We start from the raw sequence: 22,251 nt of genomic DNA, 5'->3' as shown, positions 1-22,251 counted from the left end.
TAGTCGAACATCCCTTCGGCGGATATTAGCTACTCACAAATGGCACCCTTACAAACTCCAGCTACTGCAGCATCTCAACGAGAGTGACCCAGATCGGCGCACTGAATTTGCAGAATGGGCAAAACAAAAGTTGGAACAGGACCCTCAGTTCACGCAGAAGATTTTGCTCAGTGATGAGGCAAACTTTTATGTTTAACAAACAAACAAAACCACCGCTATTGGTGATAGGTTTGTAGCATAAACCTATTCGCTGGAACGTTCAAGACAATTTACTACACAGCAAAAGCAAGACACAAGTAGGCAAAGTTCTTTGTGTTACTCATGCATGAGGGAGGCCTGCCTGGAGCCAAGTGTCGTTCCACCCACTTGACCTCCGTCAGACTCTCAGCCAGGTTCCCCATAGCACTCCTTTTATTGTGGTTACATGAATATGCATAGGTTCATTAACATATGACGTTTCATATAGGTATACATGTGGACAAAGAATACCTTGTCCGTGTGTGTTGTGTAAGTATGTGTGTGTGTGTGGGGGGGGGGGGGGGGGGGGGGGGGGGGGGGGGCAAGATGTGACCCCGTGAAGACTCCCCAAAGCTGGTGCCAGGAGTCTAGCGGTCCATCTAAACGAAAGGCTCTTGTACTTAACCAGATACAGAGTAGGTGTCCTTCTATACCATAAATCAGTAGGAGCAGATATAACCTCTCTCCTGACCTTAAGTTGCGTGTGCATGCCAAAGTGCTCTGGGAGGCACACAGAGTCTCCACAGACTACTAAGGATCAAACCTCTACCAACATGACATTGATTATAAAACTCTAAGCATATATGAGTAGATATTTCTAAGCATAAATGACAATCAACAATACAAATCTAACAATTGGTCTGACACTAACCCACATTGGGTGGATCCCTCCAAGACTGTTGGACCAACAAAAGTGATGGTTTGGTGTGGTATATGGGGTGCAACAATAGTGGGTCCATTCTTCATCAATGGAAACCTCAAGGCCACTGGATATTTGAAATTGCTACATAATGATGTGTTTCCCTCTTTATGCACTGAAGCTGGCACGTTCCCTGAGTTTTTCCAGCAAGCTGGTGCACCACCACATTATGGGTGCCAGGTCCGAGCATTCCTAGATGAACAGTTTCCTGGAAAGTGGATTGGTCGTCGTGGGCCAGTTGAATGGCCCCCAAGGTCTCCCGATCTGACCCCCTTAGACTTTTATCTTTGGGGTCATCTGAAGGCAATTGTCTATGGTGTGAAGATACGAGATGTGCAGCACCTGAAACTACGGATACTGGATGCCTGTGCTGGCATTTCTCCTGCGGTGTTGCTATCAGTGTGTGAAGAGTGGGAGAAGAGGGTTGCATTGACAATCCAACACAATGGGCAGCACATTGAACACATTTTATAAGTGGTCAGAAACTTGTAAATAACTCATGAAAGAATAAAGTTACATTGAAACCAAGCACACCATTGTTCTTCTTGTGACATTACCAATAAGTTTGATGTGTCACATGGCCCTCTTCCTATTGAAAAAACAAAAGTTGTATCCAAGATGGCCGACTTCTAAATGGCCACCATGGTCACCACCCATCTTGAGGAGTTTGCCCCCTCACATATACTAATGTGCCACAAACAGGACTTTAATATCACCAACCATTCCCATGTTATTACGGTGTATCCATATAAACGGCCCACCCTGTATAACCAAAGAGAGAGCTGTTTCCACATCCTTCACACAAAGTCAAGCATGTTTTCAGTGGATGCTGGACTCCTCCAAGCTTGTCGCTCATCTCCTGTTTGTGACAATGCTGGGTTTAAACAGTGTGTTAACCAGAAACTAGATAGTTCCTGTCTTCTTTAGCCCAGAAGATACAGTGACCATCATTTCCAAACAGAATCTCAGATTCTGATTGGTCAAACCATAAGACAGTTTCCCATTTGGCCTCAGTCAATCTAAAATGAGCATGGATTTAGAGAAGTTAGCTTGATTTATTTTTTTCTGTTCTTTGCATGAGAACGTTTATGTATGATGAAGTAATGAGCGGTAGTCACCTCTAATGGTTTTCAGACGCGTTTCTGGGACTATGCAGTGATTTCCACCATACAATCATGTTCGTTTTTAATACAGTGGTACCTGAACACCATCAATGTCCAGTATTGGTTTGGAGCATTTTCCTTTGTGTGCAAAGACTTCTCTAGATCCTTTGAATTTTTAATGATAATATGAACCATAGATGATAGAATCCACTAGGTTTTTGTGCTTTTATGTTGAGAGTCCTTATGAGTGGTGAGCCCGTCCACAGCTTAATATCTGAAAGACTCAGCTTCATTGGGATGCTCCCTTTAATGCTTGATGACTCACACATCCTATGCTGTCTTTAGCTACTCTTGTCTTTTTGGGAATGTGTTGCTGGCATCAAACTCAAAATAACCTTCTTTTTTTTTTTTCAAAAACCAAACATTCAACATATTGCTTTTGTATTATTTTCAATTAAAATGGGCTTTTAATGATTTGCACAGTATTCTGACGTGCTTGTGCTGGACTGCGCACTAAAGTAGCGTCATTTCTTTGCAGGGTTTCATCAAAATGACATCAAAGGAATTCCTTTTGGTAGTGCTCTGAAATTAATGAGTGCTCTGATGGGAGAGGCATGTTGAGTGACACATTATATTAATATGTAATTATATTTGGAGCTGAAGATATTTTTGTCATCTTATTCTTCCTATGATTGTAGACAACAGTACTCCTTTTAGTTTTGTTGTTGTTTTGTGGGTTCTTGTGTGAAAATTGCAAGTGGTTCATTGGTTTTTGTTAAATGAGTATCTGCCAAGATCAACCCTGTAAAGCCTTAGGGCAAGCTGAGTTTAGTATTTTGTTAGCCAAGACTCAACTAAATGTATTTCTTTTTATCCTTTTTCAAGATTGGTCTCTAGAAGGTACAAACAACAAATGTAAACAACATATAGTAAGTACCGAGTCAAGTGTATAACAGCAGTTCTTTAGAAGTTACCGTCCCAGTTACAAAGCCATTGTACCTATGAAGGTACAATAAGTTTTATCATTATATGTTCATTATATATCAGTTTGTGGTTACTTACTGCAACTCTATTTAAATTTGAAAGTAATTTTTATCATTCATTATCATTTTTTAATCTCTTTGAGGGTGTTTTATAGCCAGTGGCTTTAAGGATCCTTTGTCCTGTCGTCTTGTTCAGTAGATCAGAGGTAAATCATGCTGTTGGTGAGCCTGGATGTGAATGTGTGACTTGCCATTCGAGGAGCCGTTCGTCTCTGACAGGGTGAACAACATAGCAGAACTGTTGACTTTGGCTGCTGCACAGTTTCATGTTTGAAGGGAATATTTCCTCTCTTGTCTCTGAGCCAATCTGACTAATGTCTCTGACCTTTTCACACAACACGCACACGTCTTTATTTTCAACTTTAGTGCCAACAAACCACTCATAAACACGTGCGTGACTGAACTTTTGAATAACCATAGAACATTTAAAAACTGTTAAAACTTCAGGTATTTGAATCTTTTGTTTATCCTGTTCAAAAAAGAAAAAAACTCACACAAACCTGTCTGCAGCTGCAGGAATTTCTCCTGACTGTTCAATAACACACAGCTGGAGTAATAATAGAAATGGCGCAAGTCCTTTAACAAGGTAATGACCTGTCTGTCTGCCTGTTTGCTTTTAGCTTGATGTTCCCAAAATATTACTTCAAGAAATTTTATAATAATTAGGCAAACTGTCAAATGTGTGTGTGTGTGTGTGTGTGTGTGTGTGTGTGTGTGTGTGTGTGTGTGTGTGTGTGTGGTTGTAGTTCGACCAGCTCTACTGCAGTTTTGGCAACCATTTCCATTCGTCTTGTTCTGAGCTTGAACTGAGCTGTTTTTCCATTTGCTTTGGTTAACTGAGGCTTATACGATTTGATTGTTGACGAAGGTCAACAATCAAACCTGTTACGTACCAAGCATTCAGAGACCATATGGACTTCTGTTTCCAAGCTGACTGTGTTTCAATTTGTTTGCATGTGAGTTTTGATCAAATAAACAGTTACTAAGCTTGTGACAGTTATGTTTTTATGACTGTAAATACAATGCAAATGTTATCTAGTGAGAAATACTTCACTGATATGTCTGCTTATTAAATCTGATATTATTAACCATTTCTGGGCCCAAATTCAACTTTATTTCCTAAAACCAAAAAAGCACTAAGATAATACTAAGAAAAAAACCTCTCCAAATTCTTTCAGTGAACACGTGCGTTTAAAGTCAAGCATCTGTAAATAAGAGATTTTGCGGGGGTTAGACAAATTGGAAGTTGAGGCTCCCAAATGGGTAGAAACTACTTGCTAACTAGGTTAGCTTTATGGGTCACAGAAGCGTGGTTGTAATTCAAAATCCAAGTCATCTAGTGAAACCCAGGAGTCGTTGGAAGCAAAACCTCAAGAATTATTTAACCCTTTAAAGAGTTGTACTTACATTTTATGCCATCAGCTTGTCCTAGGTCACGGTTTCCTTCCACATATACCTTTGCAAAAGCTGCATAAAAAGTGCTTGCAGGAACCAAAACATAATATTCCAGAAACACGCTTTGCCGATCCGATCAGCTGTTCATAACACTTCCTACATTGAAACAGACATCAGCGCAAACGCATGTTCGCCATTACCTGCCCGAAACCGGAAGTGATGTCATTTTCACGGAAAATGTAGTTTTTTACTTGTAGGCCTTAAAAGCGTATACTGATGTTTTTATAAGTCATGTTTGACTTTATGCTTTTCTGAATAGTTTCTGAGATGCTTAGAACTCGAATTGCACTGCTGGAAATAGTTTATTTAGATGCACATGCTATTTTCTTTGCAAATTTGCATCATAGGATTGTTTTTCGTTTTTCCTGCAGTATATAAAAATTGGTGTATCTCAAAAATAAAACTATGAAGACACTCAAAATAAATTTCCTGTTGTTGTAAACTATTTTTTGCAACTTTTTTGTATTTAAAGTTTTGAGGGATAAACCTCTTAAATTTGTCCAAGTAGAAATATATGTATATGTAACAGAGCATTAGTGAAAGTTAAAAATGATTAGAGTATGCCATAGAAATTAAAAGCTTTGCGCTGTAGTGGTTTGATTCATATATATCTAAGAAACTCCAGTTTCTTCATGTAAATGGGGATTCCTCTTCACATACAACGTTTATTTATGGAGTTCTACAGGGTTCTGTCCTAGGACCAATTCTGCATTATATTATACATCATTGCTACTCAACTAAAAATTTAGTTGGGCCAGATTTTCAAACCGAGGAATTTATCTGGGCCAGATATTTTTTGGCAGCCAGTAAGCAGCAGATCATGATCAATTTCAAACTCACACAACTGTATTGAAAAACAAGTATTTTTTTTATTCTTTTTCCCCCTGTAAATCTGGTGACCTCTCACAAATGCACATCAAAAGGTCCATTTAAAAAAAGGGAGCTCTAACCAAACCTTTTTTTTTGTTTTTGCACATTTCAAATAATAACAAAAAACATTTTGATAATTCCCTTTCAAATTAAAATAAATATTTTGCTGGCCACTCACTTTTCCTGCCATGGATGGAGTATACAAGTATACAGACACGCTTCATTTCCAGACCATTTCCTCAAAAAAGCTGAAATCTTCTAAAACATTATTTCGCCAGCTGTGTGTCCCTCTAACGGTAGTAAGCCGAGCAATTTGCCATCCAAAAAACGGACATATATGCACAACTGTGCATTATCAGTTCTGTCTGTGAACCCATCTTCTGCTATAGACATTACATCAGTTTTCTTCAGATCATCTAACAGCATTTCAGACTCGTCTAAAGCCAGAACTTCAACTCTACGAATATTTGAACTGTCTGACAGGGGTACGTTATTAATAGCAGATGTCACTCTTACTTTAATTTTTTCGTCACTTATCACCACATCCACCATGGCCAGCATGCAGTATTTCACTGTTTCACAATCTGTGAAAGGCCTTTTCTTCTTCGCCAAGATCCAGCAAACAAGAAGGGAAGCTGCTGCAGCTCTCTCTTGGGCTGTTCAGGACCCTCATCATGGTAGTACAACTCCGGTTGTGAGATTACTAAACTCGCAATTAAACTGTACTTTTGCAGCCCTCTCCTGAGATTTCTCTGGAAAGTTTGTGCAGGAAGTCTGGTGTTTGTCATTGTGGTGCCTTCGTAAGTACCGCAACACACTCACTGCAAATTAAACACATAGGTTTGGCATTTGGATTTGGCGGAAAAAAGTATTTGTCAGTACAGGCAGGGTTAAACCGACGGTTTTTATTATCAATTTTACGCTTTTGGACTGAGAAAGCCATGCTGTTGTCGCATCATACATTACAATGATAGTGTAACGCAGTGGTTCCCCAACTTTTTTTGCTAGGCTCCCCTTTGTTTTACAAGAAAAATGTTCGCGCCCCCCCACGTTGGAGGATGTGTTTGTGCACACATCCACCAACCACACACACCCATATTTTGCTCCATTGCGGTTTATTTCACACCTCAAACATTTAGTAAACAATTAAGCAAATACAAGTAAACTGCAATAAATTACAGGTAGTAATAAAATACACTACTAACTCTTTTACGCTACGTCCACACCTACACGGGTATTTTTGAAAACGCAGCTGTTTCTATGCATTTGGGCCTTTCGTCCACACATAAACAGCATTTCAAATCACCGAAAACAGAGATTTTTTTAAAACCCATTTTTTGCGTTTACGTGTGGACGAGGAATACAGAGTTTGTCACGCAACGTCAAAGGTATGTGCCTTTTTTGACGTCACGCTGTGCGCCACGTTATTGTTTACTGTTAATCTTACCATCTGCAGGTTTTACACGCTTACATACAGACACGCAGTTACTGTCCCTCCATTTAGAACGGCAGAGGCGTCACGGTGTGTAGTTGTGTTTTTTCCTGTGTAATAATATTCAACATTGCTATCAATACATTTTTCAAAACATGCCTCTCTGTGCAAAATGGGTTCAAAAACATAAACAACTGTGGGATACTGTTTGTCTGGGATTTGAACCCAGGGAACAAATTGTGGCAGGATCAGCCTGATGTTATTTGTATCCCACTGTAACTTTACTGTATAAAGAGCTAACATCTCCAAAATGTCAGGAGTAGTTAGTCAATACAAGAAGTGTTTGTGAAAACAGGGTGATATTAACTGTTTAGAAGCTTGTTCTTCTAAAAAAAAAACAAAAAACTTAAATGATGAAACAGAAAAGCGTAAAAAGTTGATTAACTGGTTGGTTTAGCTCCAAGGTACTTGTGAAATTTTGGAGAGAGAATATGAAATTAAAAAGACATTAAAGCACGTGGTCATTTTTATTCATTAATATTTGATGTGAACATTTTTTGTTTACAGATTTTTGTTTATACCCCAGGAGCTATGTTGTCATGGGCTCTTTCCTCTGGTAGAGTCTCACGAGACAAAAAACATTAACATCAAAATTTAATGGATCCCTCTCTGAAATGCCGCGTTTTTGCATTGGCAAGGTTTATGTTTCCCAAAAATCCCAGGAACTGTGTTGTCGTGGGCTTTTTCCTCTTGTAGGGTGTCGCAAGGCAAATTGGTCTTGGGTGAGGGGCCAGACAAACAGCAATGAAGGGAAGCCCAAGGATAAGTGCCTGGGCCAGGGGTGCTACTCACTTCAACTGAGGATATATTTGGGCTGTGGAAGGAATTCTTTGGGGACCTCCTCAATGACATGGCTTCCATAAATGAAGCAGAGTCTGGGGATGAGGAAGATGACTTGCCTATTACTAGGAGTGACATCATTAAGGCAGATAGCCACCCACAGTTCCTTTAGGCTCTGGATGTTGCAGCTCTGTTTTGATTAATATTCCTTCGCAATATCGTGAGGAAGTTTAAGGCAGCACCAAGACAAAGATTAGTCTTGGCAGATTTGGATGGTGATTCCCGTTTTGAAGAAGGAGAGCTGGATGGTGAGCTGTAGTTACAGAGGGATTACTCCTTCCTAGGAATCACTCCTCAGCCTCCCTAGGAAGGTCTATTCCAAGGTTTGAGAGTGGAGAATCTGTCCATTAGTCAAACCTTCTGACAATCTGATTTTTTTTTTGTCCTTTCACAGATCTTTGGACCAACTCTTTATCCTCTTGAGGATATTTGAGTTTGTCCAACCATGGATTTTGTGGACTTGGAGAGAGCTGCTTTGTTGCTCTGAGTTTGAGTAAACTCTCTTCATTTCTCTCTTTGATACTTTTTACCAGCTCCCATCTGTTCAGATGGAGGCAGCTGATCTGCGGATGACTGTGTCTCTGTGTGGCAGAGTTCACAAGAGGTTTGGGAAGAAAACTGGTTTGCTTTCACATGATATCAGCATAATAAATTCTGACTTGCCACAGTCCACATGATTGCACACAGGCCTCTCCTTGCACCTAATTGCCATCCAGTGGATTTCCTATTTATATTATGTCATCGATCTTACACTTGTCCCAGTTGTCTATTTTTGACTGAAGGTTGACTGTAGATGAAATTTGAAAGAACAAATAATGTAAAAGGATTTTATTAGATTTGTTGCTGGAAGAGTTGGAAAGTTAGTTAAAAATCTTCTAAACCAGCAATAGAAAACTTCATTATGAGTTAAAGACTGAAATATCCATACAAAATATGAAATATGAGTTTTAAAATAAATCGGCCGGGTTGGATGCTCCAACCCAGTATCACGGTAAAACATGTAATAGACATGTTGGTCCACCGTGTCCACTTTGTGCTTTGCCTCTCCAAAAAGCGAAATGGACATGTATGCAGAAATTGCTTTACTGCATGGAGAAATTGTCTTACCAGCAGGAGGAGATAATATATTTAAAGCAGTGAGCAAAAACATTCCAGGGTCCTTAATCGTCAGAAATTATTAGGCTAGGCGGCTAATGTGTATTTACATGTAAATGTGTTAATATTTGCTTAAAATAAAATATCTCTGCTGTTACTGCAGCTTACTGCAACCTACTGCAACTTCTGCATGTGTGTACATTTCATATTTTGAAGAGGCAAAGCATGGAATGGACACAGTGGACCGGTGTGTTTATTACACGCTTTGTCATGCTTTGTTTATATTTAACCAACACAATGATCCAAATCATCCATGCAGCAAAGAAATTTAACTCTCTAATACAAAACTCGTAAAGCCCAGGCCTGAACTGAACAGAGCAACACTGGTGAGATTTAAACAACAATCAAGTTCCGAGAAGATGGGGAATCTTGAAGGATCAGTCTCAAGAATACCTGAGGCAGTTCCTGTCAAAAAAAGATTTCTAAAGTTTTAATTGAGAAGTTTATGTTTCATTTAAATTTCAGTATTTTACTGTTATTACATGCACAGAACGTACCAAAGCCTGTTTCTATTTTTACAATGTGTGTGGATCAGTGAAGAAATTGTATAATTTAACTTTTAAAGATTAATCTAACCTGTAAAAAACTGAAAAAACTCCATTGTATGTGGTGAAAATCTAAACAGCACTTTAAAAACGTATTAGAATAAACAGTTAAACATAAAATGGTTGCTGTTTTGGGGTAGTTATTTGAAATAGTTGTAAAAACAACAGAGGCTATAGAGCAGGAGCGGTGAAATGAGGTGACTAACAACTGAAGCAGGTAATGACTAATCTGTGATGGATTACTCCTGAACGTCTGCCAGAACTGCACTGCTACTGTCTGCATCCCAACACACAAACACGCACACACACACACACACACACACACACACACACACACACACTCTAAATAAACACATTCTTGTAGTTGTTGCGTTTGTAGACTTGAGTGTGCGCACACACACACGCTGTGCATCTTACATTCCTGGGAGGGGATGTTTGACTGACAGCCCGGGGGCGTGGTCAGCATGACTCGGTAACATTGTGGTTTCTGTGCGTGTGAGGAAGGTTCGTTAACAGTCTGTCACTAATTGTCACAGATGTAAAAGCAGTTGTGTCCTGATTTGCCCACTGAGGGTGTTTTTGGGTGAAATGTTCAACACATTTCTGTCTATTTCTAGAACTTAAGATGGATTTTAGTAGCTTAGAAAATTGAATCGACTTCCGCACAGACTATGATATATCTAGAAGAGATGGTATGAAACTGTAGTACTTGTGAGAGGACTTGGTAAAGACAAGACAAATGTCAAGGCTTAATACAAGATTCCTATTAGGGGAGTGCAGAACTGGGAGGATGACCATTAATGGACAATAGGACTTAGAAGGGACTAGAAGACTAGAGCAGCGGTCCTCAACCCCCGGGCCTCGGACCGGTACCGGTCCGTGAGTCGTTTGGTACCGGGCCGCGAGAGTTGAGGCTCAGGTGTGAAATGTATAGTTTTCAGGGTTTTTATCGGTTTTCAGCGTTATTTTGTTATCGTTTTTATCGTTTACTCGGTTTTCCTGGGTCTTTTCACGTGTGTTATGAATAAACCTTCTTTTTTCGGTACCGGCACTAGTTTTATTTTGTTGTATTTATCCGCGACACCTTAAAGGCCGGTCCGTGAAAATATTGTCGGGCATAAACCGGTCCGTGGCGCAAAAAAGGTTGGGGACCGCTGGACTAGAGGATTTGGCAACTTAGATGATATCTGTGGAAACTGAGGACTCTGAAGATTATGCATTACGTTGGACTAGAGAAAAACAACTTTAAAGTAAATTCAACCTTTTATGGGGAGAAGAGGCCTGAAAGGAACATCTGAAGAACTCAAAGACTAGAAGATGACTTGAAAAGGCTAAAAGACCCAGGGAAGAACTCAAAAATTCATCTGTGACTTTAGAGGTGTACTCATAGTAAATTAACAAGATTAAGACGACTGGAAGGGAGATATAAAAAAGGCATTACGTTACTTGGGTATTGGAGTGCTTGGAAACTGTGGAAATGACACAAAGGGTAAAAGACAACTTTGAAAGAGACTTTTGGGGGGACTAACGATAGAAAAGAGGCTGAATAGAGAACAAACAACTGAAAGAGTGGGAAAATGGTCCAGAACTAGCAATCACTGAGAACTGGGAAACTTGGAGAAGGCTTTATCATTGTGTGGATGCTTTAAGCATCCACACTATTGAGTTCCTCTTGGGACTTCCGTACACTTTTTGGCACTTAACTACTTCCACAATTTTCAGCCGATTTTCACCGTTCAAATTTTAAACTATTCTGCTATTTCTGCTAATGTGTGCTATGTCTTTTGGTATTTTTCACTATTATACTTTTTAAAATATTAAGCTTAATTTGTCCCATTGAAATGAATGGGAAACTTCTGCAATTCTGCTAAAATTTGCTTGTTTTTGAAACTTAACTACTTCCTCATATTTTCACGTAGAACAACCATTCAAACTTTAAAATGTTCTCAAATTATTGGGTTATTCAGGTATAAATCAGCTTTTTCAAATCTTTTACCGTTTTAGTTTTATGCCTCTTAAAGTTTTCAGTTGCAAAATTGTGATTTTTCACAAAATACATGCGTTGTTATGGTTGCTATGCACTTGGCTTCCAGTGTGCCACTGAAGGTTTTGCAGTCTTCTCTTCATGTCCGAACAACTTCTTGCTACTCAATTTTCACTCAACTTCCACAAATTATACATCAAAACGTAGGTATTTTTGCTGGCTTTCCGAAAATGTCACTATCATTGTTATGGGATTTATAGAATTTTGGCAAATCTCCTCAGACCAAACACAGAATCGCAAAACTCTCCATAGAAAGTCAATGGAGAGCTTGTTCAAAATCACCGCTTGATTTCTGTAATGAGAGGCATATTCGAATCGTCATATCTCCTTAACGAAGCAAAGTTAAGACATAAGGCTTGTCCCAGTATATCTTCAGACACTCCTGACGCTCACAATTCAAGAATTATTTTCTCACCTATTACCGTTCTGAAATGAGTTAGACTTGTTTGAGGGTAGGAAATTCGTCCTTCGCTCAGATTTCTTCAGATTTCAAACTCTGGAAATGAACCACTTTTTTCTCTCGTTATATCTTTTTAATGGATTTCCACAGAGACCTGAAAATTTCCATGATTGTTCACCAAAGCCTGCTGTCTCTTACGGTGAAAGAATGATATTGATACTCCAAATAGATTTAGAGTTAGAAAGCGTTGTTTGAGGGCAAGTCAAGGCAGTTTTTGCTTTGCTCTACTCAGTTATGGTGCATTAGAAGTCAAATATCTTTAATAATTCATATTTTAATGATAAATTGTCAACACTTTAAGATTCCCCCATCTCTTCTGAACAAAACGGTGTAAAAATGACCGTTCTAGCCCCTACGGTTAGGAAATTATGGTCATTTGTTTGAGGGGAGTCGTCATTATGAGAAATAGACTGCAAAAATCCTGTGTCTCTCTGTGCTGCGTGCACCTGTTTTGGCGGGAAAAAGTGCACAGGCTCTCTGATTGGTGGATTCAAATTCATCAGCTCCCAGGCTTTGACCTAGAAACTTACTTCTCTCTCCCTGTGTGTGTGTGTGTGTGTGTGTGTGTGTGTGTGTGTGTGTGTGTGTGTGTGTGTGTGTGTGTGTGTGTGACAGAGAGCGAGCGAGAGAGAGAGAAAGCCTTTTTATGGGATGATCTCATTGTAAGATTTAAATTCAATATATTTAGACTGGTTGACTGAATTGGATCTTGTGTGTGTGTGTGTGTGTGTGTGTGTGTGTGTGTGTGTGTGTGTGTGTGTGTGTGTGTGTGTGTGTGCGAGACAACCACAGAGAGAGAGAGAAAGCCTTTTACAGTATTCTGCAAACTTTTATGATTTTACCAGCTTTTCTAATATGGACCTCAGATTCTTGTTAACACTCCATGGCACAAATACTCTTCCCTTTAGGCTCTGTGTATGTGTGTGTGTATCAATATTTCTCCCATTTTAAAGTATTACTCCTCCATAATTGTATTTCTGTTAAATCAAAGTACTTTTACTAAATCTTAGTACTTCTGCTCAATCATAGTATTTCTGCTAAATCATAGTATTTTGCCAAATCTTTGTTTTTGTGCCAAATCATAACATTTGTCTTATGTTATAGTATTACTACTAAGTGGAGGAATTTCTGTCATGTTACAGTATATGTCCTGATTACAGTATTTCTGCTAAATCATAGTATTTCTACTATATTATATTTTTCTCTCTAAATATAGCACTTCTGCTGTATAATTGTATTTCTGCTATGTTATAATATTTGTGCTAAACCAGAGTATTTGTGCTGAAACATAGTATTTCTGCCAAATGATAGTATTTCTGCTAAATTATAGTATTTGTGCTAAAACATAGTCTTAATTTAAAATTACAATATTCATAGTTCATCACAGTGTCTCTGGTAAATCACAGTATTTCTGCTATACTATACTGTACTATTTTTCTAAATCATAGTGTTTCCGTAATGTTTAAGTATTTTTGGCTAAATATATTCTTTCTGTTATCTTATACTATTTCTCCTAAATTCTTGTATTTTTGAGAAGTTATCATGTTTCTGGTAAGTTACAATATTTCTGCTAAGTTCTGCTGTGCTATTGTATTTCTGCCAAGTATTATGTTTCCTCTAAGATATTGCAGTTCTGCTAAGTTATTACATTTTAGCAAAGTTCCTTTGCTTCTGCAAAGTTTTTACAATTTCTGCAACTTTTCAGCTTTTTCAGCTACTTTTTGCAGACAGCTTCAGCTTTAAAGCATCCACACTGCATTTTCGCAGGAAATGCAAATTTTTCTAGTATGTTTTTCTGTGTTTGCGATGTCATCGGTCGGCAGCGGTAAACAAGAGGGCGAATACTGCATGAAAGAAGCGAACATCAGTTTGGCAGGATTTTAACATAGCAGCTTTTCTTCTTGCCAGGTTGACCTGTGTTTTAGCTCAGTGAGATGAGCATCCGTTCTCAGACTGGGAGGCCGGGGTTCAAATCCCGCTTATGGCAACATTTCTTTCAGTTAACAGTTCAACTTTTTTAACCCTTTTCAACACAATTTTCAGCTTTTTCACCCCTTTTCAGCTAAATTTTCAGTTTTTTCACCACTTTTCAGCAGAAAATCCCAGCTTTTTCAGCTGTTTTCAGCAAAAACCTCTTTTCAGCAGAATTCTGCTCATTCAGCTCTTTTCAGCAGAAATTCTGCTGATTGAACTCTTTTCAGCAGAATTTTCACCTCTTATCAGCGCAATGTTCTGCTTCTTTCCATCTTTTCTGCAGAAATTCTGCTGATTCGTCTCTTTTCAGCGAAATTTTTTGCTTCTTTACCTCTTTTCAGCAGAAATTCTGCTTATTCACCTCTTCTGAAAAATTTTCAGCCTTTTCACCTCTTATCAGCACAATTCTCAGCAGCTTCTGCTCATTTCAGCAGAATTGTCAGTCTCTCCACCTCTTTGTTGTCAGAATGAGTTTGGCTCAGTGAGAGAAGTAGCCGCCTTGAGACCAGAAGGGCCAGGTTCGAATCCTGCTCAGGACAACCTTTTTTTCAACTTTTTCAGCTTTTTTCGGCAGAAATCTTCAGCGTTAAGGCATCCACACAGCATTTTCGCAGGAAATGCAAATTTTTCTAGTTCTTTATTATTCTGGTTGCTCCTGTACGTTTTTCACCGCTTAACTACTCCCACAATTTTTGTCCGATTTTTACCATTCAAATTTTAAACTATTCAGCTATTTCTGCTAACGATTGCTATGACTTTTGGTATTTTCTGCTATTATACTTTTAAAAAATATTACACTTTTTTCCTTTAATTTGTCCCATTGAAATGAATAGAAAACTTCCACAATTCTGCTAAAACTTGCTTGTTTTTGAAACTTAACTACTTCCTCATACTTTCACCTAGAACAACCATTCAAACTTTAAAATGTTCTCAGATTTTTGGGCTATTCCTGTATGATTCAGCTTTTTCAGATCTTCTACCGTTTTAATCTTATCCATCTTTAAGTTTTCAGTTGCAAAATTGTGATTTTTCACAAAATACATGCATTGTTATGGTTGCTATGCAATTAACTCAGAGTGGACAGTGAAACTTTGTGAATTTTCTCTTCATGTCCAAACAACTTCTTGCTACTCGCTCAATTTCCACTATACCCCCACAAATTATACATCAAAACGTAGGTATTTTTGCTGGCTTTCAGAAAATGTCACTATCTTTGTTGTGAGACTTATAGATTTTTTGCAAATCTCCTCAGAGCAACACAAAGTCTGAAAACTCTCCATTGAAAGTCAATGGAGAGTTTGTTCAAAATCACCGCTGGATTTCTCTAATGAGAGGCATTTTCAAATCGTCATATCTCCTTAACGAAACAAAGTTGAGACATGAGGCTTGTGCCAATATATCTTAAGACACTCCTGATGCTCACAATTCAAGAAGTTTTTTCTCACCTATTACCGTTCTGAGATGAGTTACACTTGTTTGAGAGTAGGAAATTCGTCCTTCGCTCAGATTTCTTCAGATTTCAAACTCTGGAAATGAGGCACTTTTTTCTCTCGTCATATCTTTTTGATGGATTGCAACAGAGCCCTGAAAACTTCCATGATTGTTCACCAAAGCCTGCTGTCTCTTACGGTGAAAGAATGATTTTGATGCTCCATATAGATTTAGAGTTACAAAACGTTGTTTGAGGGCAAGTCAAGGCAGTTTTTGCTTCGGCTCTACTCAGTTACAGTGTATTATAAGTCATATATCTTTAATAATTTATATTTTATTTCTGAATTATGAAGACCTGCAGATTCCCCCATGTCTTCTGAACAAAACGGTGTCTGAATGACCATTCTAGCCCCTACGGTTAGGAAATTATGGCCATTTGTTCGAGGGGAATCCTGAATGTCAGAAATACACTGAAGAAAACTCACACCTCTCTCTGTGTCTGTGTGTGTAAGGGCTGACTACAGCAGGTGCAGCTAATTTAACTGACCTAGATAAACCAAGCCCAGACTCAACAGCCCCTGTTCACTTTACCCTCTGTGTATGTGTGTCTGTGTATCAATATTTCTCCTATGTTAAAGTATTACTCCTCAATCATAGTATTTCTGCTAAAGCAAAGTACTTCTACTACATCTTAGTACTTCTGCTCAATCATAGTATTTCTGCTAAATCATAGTATTTTTGCAAAATCATGGTATTTGTGCAAAATCATGGTTTTGGGGCCAAATCATAATATTTCCGTTATGTTATAGTATTACTACTAAGTGGAGGAATTTCTGTTATGTTATAGTATATGTGCTGAATATAGTATATGTGCCAAATCATAGTATTTATCCCAAATCATAGTATTTATGCCAAATTACAGTATTTCTGCTAAAAAGCAGAAATAGTACCTTTTAGCAGGAATTTCTGCCAAAAGATAGTATTTATGTTAAAACATAGTATTTCTGCTAAATCAGAGTATTCCTGCCAAATCATAGTATTTGTACTGAAACATAGTACTTCTGCCCAATCATAGTATTTGTACTAAATGATAGTACTTGTGCCAAATCATAGTATTTGTCCCAAAGCATTGTATTTGTATGGAGTCATAGTATTTCTTCTAAATCATAGTATTTCAATCAAATCTCAGTAGTTGTTGTTAAAACGCAGTATTATTGCCAAATCATAGTATTTGTGCAAAAACATAGCATGTCTGCAAAACCATAGTATATCTCTTATGTTATAGTATTACTACTAAGGCATAGTATTTCTGCCAAATCATAGTATTCCTTCAAAATCATAGTGCTACTGCAATTTCATAGTATTTGAGTGAAATCATAGTATATGTGCAAAAACATACTATGTCTGCAAAATCACAGTATATCTGTTATTTTATAGTATTACTACTAAGTCACATTATTTCTGCCAATTCGTAGTATTTGTACTAAATCATAGTACTTGTGCCAAATCATAGTATTTGTTGCACATCATAGTATTCGAACCAAAACATAGTATTTGTCCCAAAGCATCGTATTTGTATGGAGTCATAGTATTTCTTCTAAATCATAGTATTTCAATCAAATCTAAGTAGTTGTGCTAAAACGCAGTATTTCTGCGGAATCATAGTATTTGTACCCAATCATAGTATTTTTGCCATGTCGTCATATTTGTGCCAAATCATGGTATTTGTGCCAAATTATAGTATTTTGGCCCAATTAATAATTCTGTTATGTTATAGTATTACTACTAAGTCGTAGAATATCTGTTATGTTATAGTGTATCTGCGGAATATAGTATATGTGCCAAATCATAGTATTTATACCAAATCACAGTATTTGTGCTAAAACATAGTATTTCTGCCATATTGTGGTATTTGTGCAAGAACATTGAACTGTTATGTTATAGTATTACTACTAAGTCATAGTATTTCTGCTTTGTTATAGTATTTGTGCTAAAACGTAGTATCTCTGCCAAGTCATAGAATTACTGCAATTTCAAAGTATTTTGAGGAAATCTGTTATGTTATAGTATTACTACTAAGTCATAGTATTTCTGCCAAATCATAGTATTTGTGCTAAAAAGTAGTATTTCTGCCAAATCATAGTATTACTGCTATTTCATACTATTTAAGCGAAATTACAGTGTTTCTGAAAAAACATTGCATTTCTGCTAAATCATAGTATTTCTGTAATCTTATAGTACTTGTACTCAATTATAGTATTTGTGACAAAGTTTAGTATTTCTGCCAAATCATATTATCTCTGCTAAATCATAGTGTCTGCCAAATCATAGCATTTGTGCCAAAGCATAGCATTTGTACCAAAACATAGTATTACTGCTAAATCGTAGTATTTCTGCCAAATCATAGCATTTGTGCCAAAGCATAGTATTTCTTCCAAATCATAGTATAACTGCACAATAAAGGTAATTGAGCCACATCAGTGTTTGTGCTAAAACATAGTATTTGTGCCAAATCTTAGTATTTCTTCTAAATCCTAGTAATTCTGCTCAATGATAGAATTTCTGCTATGCTGTAGTACTTTTTGCTAGATTGTAGTACTTCTGCTAAGTCAAAGTATTTCATGTAAATCATAGTATTTCTACCAAGTCCCAGTATTTCTGCTAAATCATAAATCATAAATAATGTTTTAGCACAAATTGTATGATTTGGCTCAAATACTATGATTTGGCAGAATTTTCTGTGTTTCAGCACAAATGCTATGATTTGGCAGGAAAAAAATATTATTTAGTATAAATACTAAGTTTTAGCAGAAATACTATGTTTAAACCTTAAAAAATTCTGCTATTTCTGCTAATGTGTGTTATGACTTTTGACCATTGAAATGAATGGAAGACGTTATCAATGTGGTCACTGATTTTGCATGCCGGGTTGAGCTGTGTTTTAGCTCAGTGAGATGAGCAGCCGTTCTCGGAGTGGGAGGCCCGGGTTCAAATCCCGCTTGTGGCAACAGTATTTTCAGTTCACAGTTGAACTTTTTTAACTCTTTTCAACACAGATTTTAGCTTCTTCACCCATTTTCAACACAAATTCCAGCTCCTTCAAAAAAACCTCTTTCCAGTAGAAATTCTGCTTATTTCTGCTTAAAAGTTTTCAGCCTTTTCACCTCTTATCAGCACAATTCTCAGCAGCTTCTGCTCATTTCAGCAGAATTGTCAGTCTCTCCACCTCTTCTTTGTGCGAATGACTTTGGCTTAGAGAGATGAATAGCTGCCTTGAGACCAGAAGGGCCAGGTTCGAATCCTGCTCAGGGTGACCTTTTTTTTTTAAATTTCAACTTTTTCAGCTTTTTTCAGCAGACATCTTCAGCGTTAAGGCATCCACACAGCATTTTCACAGGAAATGCAAATTTTTCTAGTTGAATTTGACTTTTAAGACCACTAAGGATTAAAGACTCATTTTACCATAGGATAACATAAGATAGATTCAAGAACTTACAAGGATTTTGGATTCCTTGAATTGAAGGCCTGGGAGAATGATTTGTGGATGATTTGGAAAGAGATCTGAACCTGGAGGTTGGTGGTGAGGGTGTTCTGCAGATGTCTAAGAGAACTTAAAGACTGAATTATGTGGACGTGAAGAGTAACTGAAAGTCTTAAAGAAGACAGATCATGGACTGCAGGACTTGAAAAATGATTTTTGAGGATTTTGAGGAGGCCTGTAGAGGATTGGAGGAGTGGGAGCCCTGAACTGTTTTGTACAGACTGGGTGGCCTCACGCATACACACTGAGTGGAAACACATTAGGAAGACAAATGGCTGCAGTCAGACAGATGTTTATCCAGCAGGCTATTTAAAGAGAAGCGATTGTGGAAAAAGATAAAGATGGTGGGATGAGAGGAAATGAGAGATCAAGGCTGGAAAACATGGATAAGGAAGGGCATTAATGATTTGTTTCGCTATTTAAATCTTTTTATGCATTTCATTGATCATTCTGTTTAATTTTATGGGGCAGTACAGTGGCCCAGTGCTTGTCACTGTTGTTTCACATCAAGAACGTCCTCCATCCAAATCTAATGTCCAGGTACTCCGGCTTCTGTCCACAGTCCAAATGTAGTTGGTGGGTTAGGTTAATTTGGTCGTGGCCCATAGGTGTGAATGGTTGTCTTTCCATTCACACTCACAGACTGGCATCCTGTCCAGGATATACACTGTCTCCTGCCTGTGGTAGCTGGGATAGGATGCAGTCTCTTTGCAACACTTAATTGGATAACGAGAGGAAGATTGATGAATGTTTAATTAAAAAATTTTTTAAGTAAAATGCTAGATTAAAGCAAACTTAAGAATATATGATTTTGTTCATGTTTACATTTATTTGAAAGGGACAATGTTCATTAATTAATGTAAACATGCCAGTTTTACAGGTCAGCCTGATTGGAAATTATTGATGAAATTTAATGAATATTTAATTTAGTGAATTATTGGTAACATTTTCAATCATCAAGCATCTTAAACCATCATAAAATTATGCACAAATGAAAAAAAAACCCTCATTAATACTTTATCAAAACCTGTTTTGAGTTTGTTCAAAAATACCAGAAAATATTAGCAAAATATTAGTGTCCAAAACTGATATTACATTTTTTTTAACTAAAATGTCAGAATTAAACATCAGCAAATGTAAAATAAAAATAAATATAAAAAAATAAAAAGAAGAAGAAGAAATATATTAATGGAATCATTGCAACATATCAAATGTCAGAATAAAGTATTAGGAAATACTAAAAAAAAAACCATGCAAATATTACAATAAAATAGTTTAAAAAGTCTAAATGATTCGTACAAAATATGCATTAAAATGTATGAAAATACAGGTATGGTAAGGTATACAGGTAAATACAGGTAAATAAGGTATGAAACTGTCCAAAAACAAGTTTTTGGTAAACTGGGTGGTTCAAGATCAGCTATGTCTAAATTCAATAAGCTCCCTTCTCTAAATATTTACGCGCTGCATTTTCTCAGCAGTAGATGGAGTCGTGAACTTACAGGTTACACAACATTACTACTGAGTGATATAACTGTGTGATTTGTTATATCAGCCACAGCGATGCTGGCAGCTAACATTAAGTCCAGCTAAAGATGCCAGAAAATCATATTTATCTCTAGTCAGGAAGTCACTGCCTCTGGAAACCTTTATCTTGTTTTCTACATTTGTAGAATTTAAACTTTTCCCATTCAAATGTCATTATTTAAAATTTTAAAAAACATAATAATATAATTTAAAAATTCAGCCAAGTGTAAAAATGCCTTAAGAGTCAGAAGCAAATCACCCTCTATAATCAGTTTGAGACTACAAGTAGTATCAGTGGTGGATATTATTCAATTCAGTTCAATTCAGTTTTATTTATATAGTGCCAAATCACAACAGCAGTCACCTCAAGGCGACTACTTGGCAAAAGTCTTGAGCCACTGCTCCTTTCTTTATCTTTTGCTTCCAATGAACCAGGCACTCTTATAGTTTTTCAAAGTGATCTTCAGCAGTTGTTCTCCACGCTTTCTGAAGATCTTTTAAAATATTTCTTTGGACATTGGCAGATTTTTCACTTGTTTTCAGTCCAGTCCTTGTACCTGACCACTTTCAGAGGAATATTTGTTTCTGTGTGTTTGTTTGTTTGTTTGTTTGTTTGTTGAACCAGTTAACAGTGACCAACAAGACATTCAGGCAAAACAGGCACTTAACTAAAGATATCAACCAGTGTAGATTTACAGATGCCTAAAGATGCCTACAATTTTAAATGTATCTTTAGGCACTTTGTTACTGCAGATTACCACAAACGCACATAATTTCTTCAATTAAAAAAAAAACACCAATGATAACACAGCTTAACAGACATAATATTGTATTTTTCCACAAAAAACTCTTAGCCAGAAACGTGCCATATCATCCACCCATCAGCAAGGAAACACTGGCCACAACTCCACGTGAGAGTGAGAGAGAAAGAAAGAGAGAAACTACAGAAAGAAAAGGCAAAGAGGAGAGGCATGCCATGACTACTTCCATGTATGTTTGAACATGTTTCAGTAGCCGCTCCATAGTGTAGTGGTTTACACATTTGCCTAACAAGCAAAAAAATACACAAATTCCTTTGGGGTTGTGTCAGGTAGAGCATTTCCTGTAAACATTCCACAAAAAAGCATGTGGAGCTATCTGCTGTAGTGAGCTCTTGTGAATATGATTAATAGAGTGGCTAAAAATGGCATTATTTTTTTCCTGCACATGTCTCAATAAAACCCTGCACCTATTTTCCATTTTGCTAACAAAATACAAAAAATTCTTCATTCAGTATATGAATATCTGATATTTTAATAATTCTATTTATAATTTTTCTGTTTTATATTGGTCTAATAGTAGCTCTGTTATTGTTGTCGAGATAGTTTACTTACTAAATAGTAAATACTTTTTTTTTATTTAAATACTTTAAAAAAAGTTTTAAAATCTAAATTGTCCATAGGTGTGAATGCGGGAGTGAATGTGAGTGCGAATGGTTGTCTGTCCCTGTGTGTTGGCCCTGCGACAGACTGGCGACCTGTCCAGGGCGTACCCTGCCTCTCGCCCTATGACAGCTGGGATAGGCTTCAGCGCCCCCAGCGATGGATGGATGCTTTATATATCAATGGACACTTTTATTACATTTTTATTGTTTATTATTGATAAAAAATAACATATATTTTTTAATATCTTCAGTATATTTTATATATAGACTTTTTTTTAGATATTGTAATAATATATTACAATCAATCAATTCAATGTGCAACTACCAGAGGTAAAACTCATTATCTGGATGCAGTATTTTTACTGTCAGATATCAATATACCTGAGAAACAAAAAACATCTGAGTACCAAA

The sequence above is a fragment of the Perissodus microlepis genome, chromosome 23, assembly GCF_051167445.1.
Source record: "Perissodus microlepis isolate ML-2025 ecotype Zambia chromosome 23, ASM5116744v1, whole genome shotgun sequence".
Lineage (NCBI taxonomy): Eukaryota > Metazoa > Chordata > Actinopteri > Cichliformes > Cichlidae > Perissodus > Perissodus microlepis.
This window is presented reverse-complemented; position numbering follows the sequence as displayed.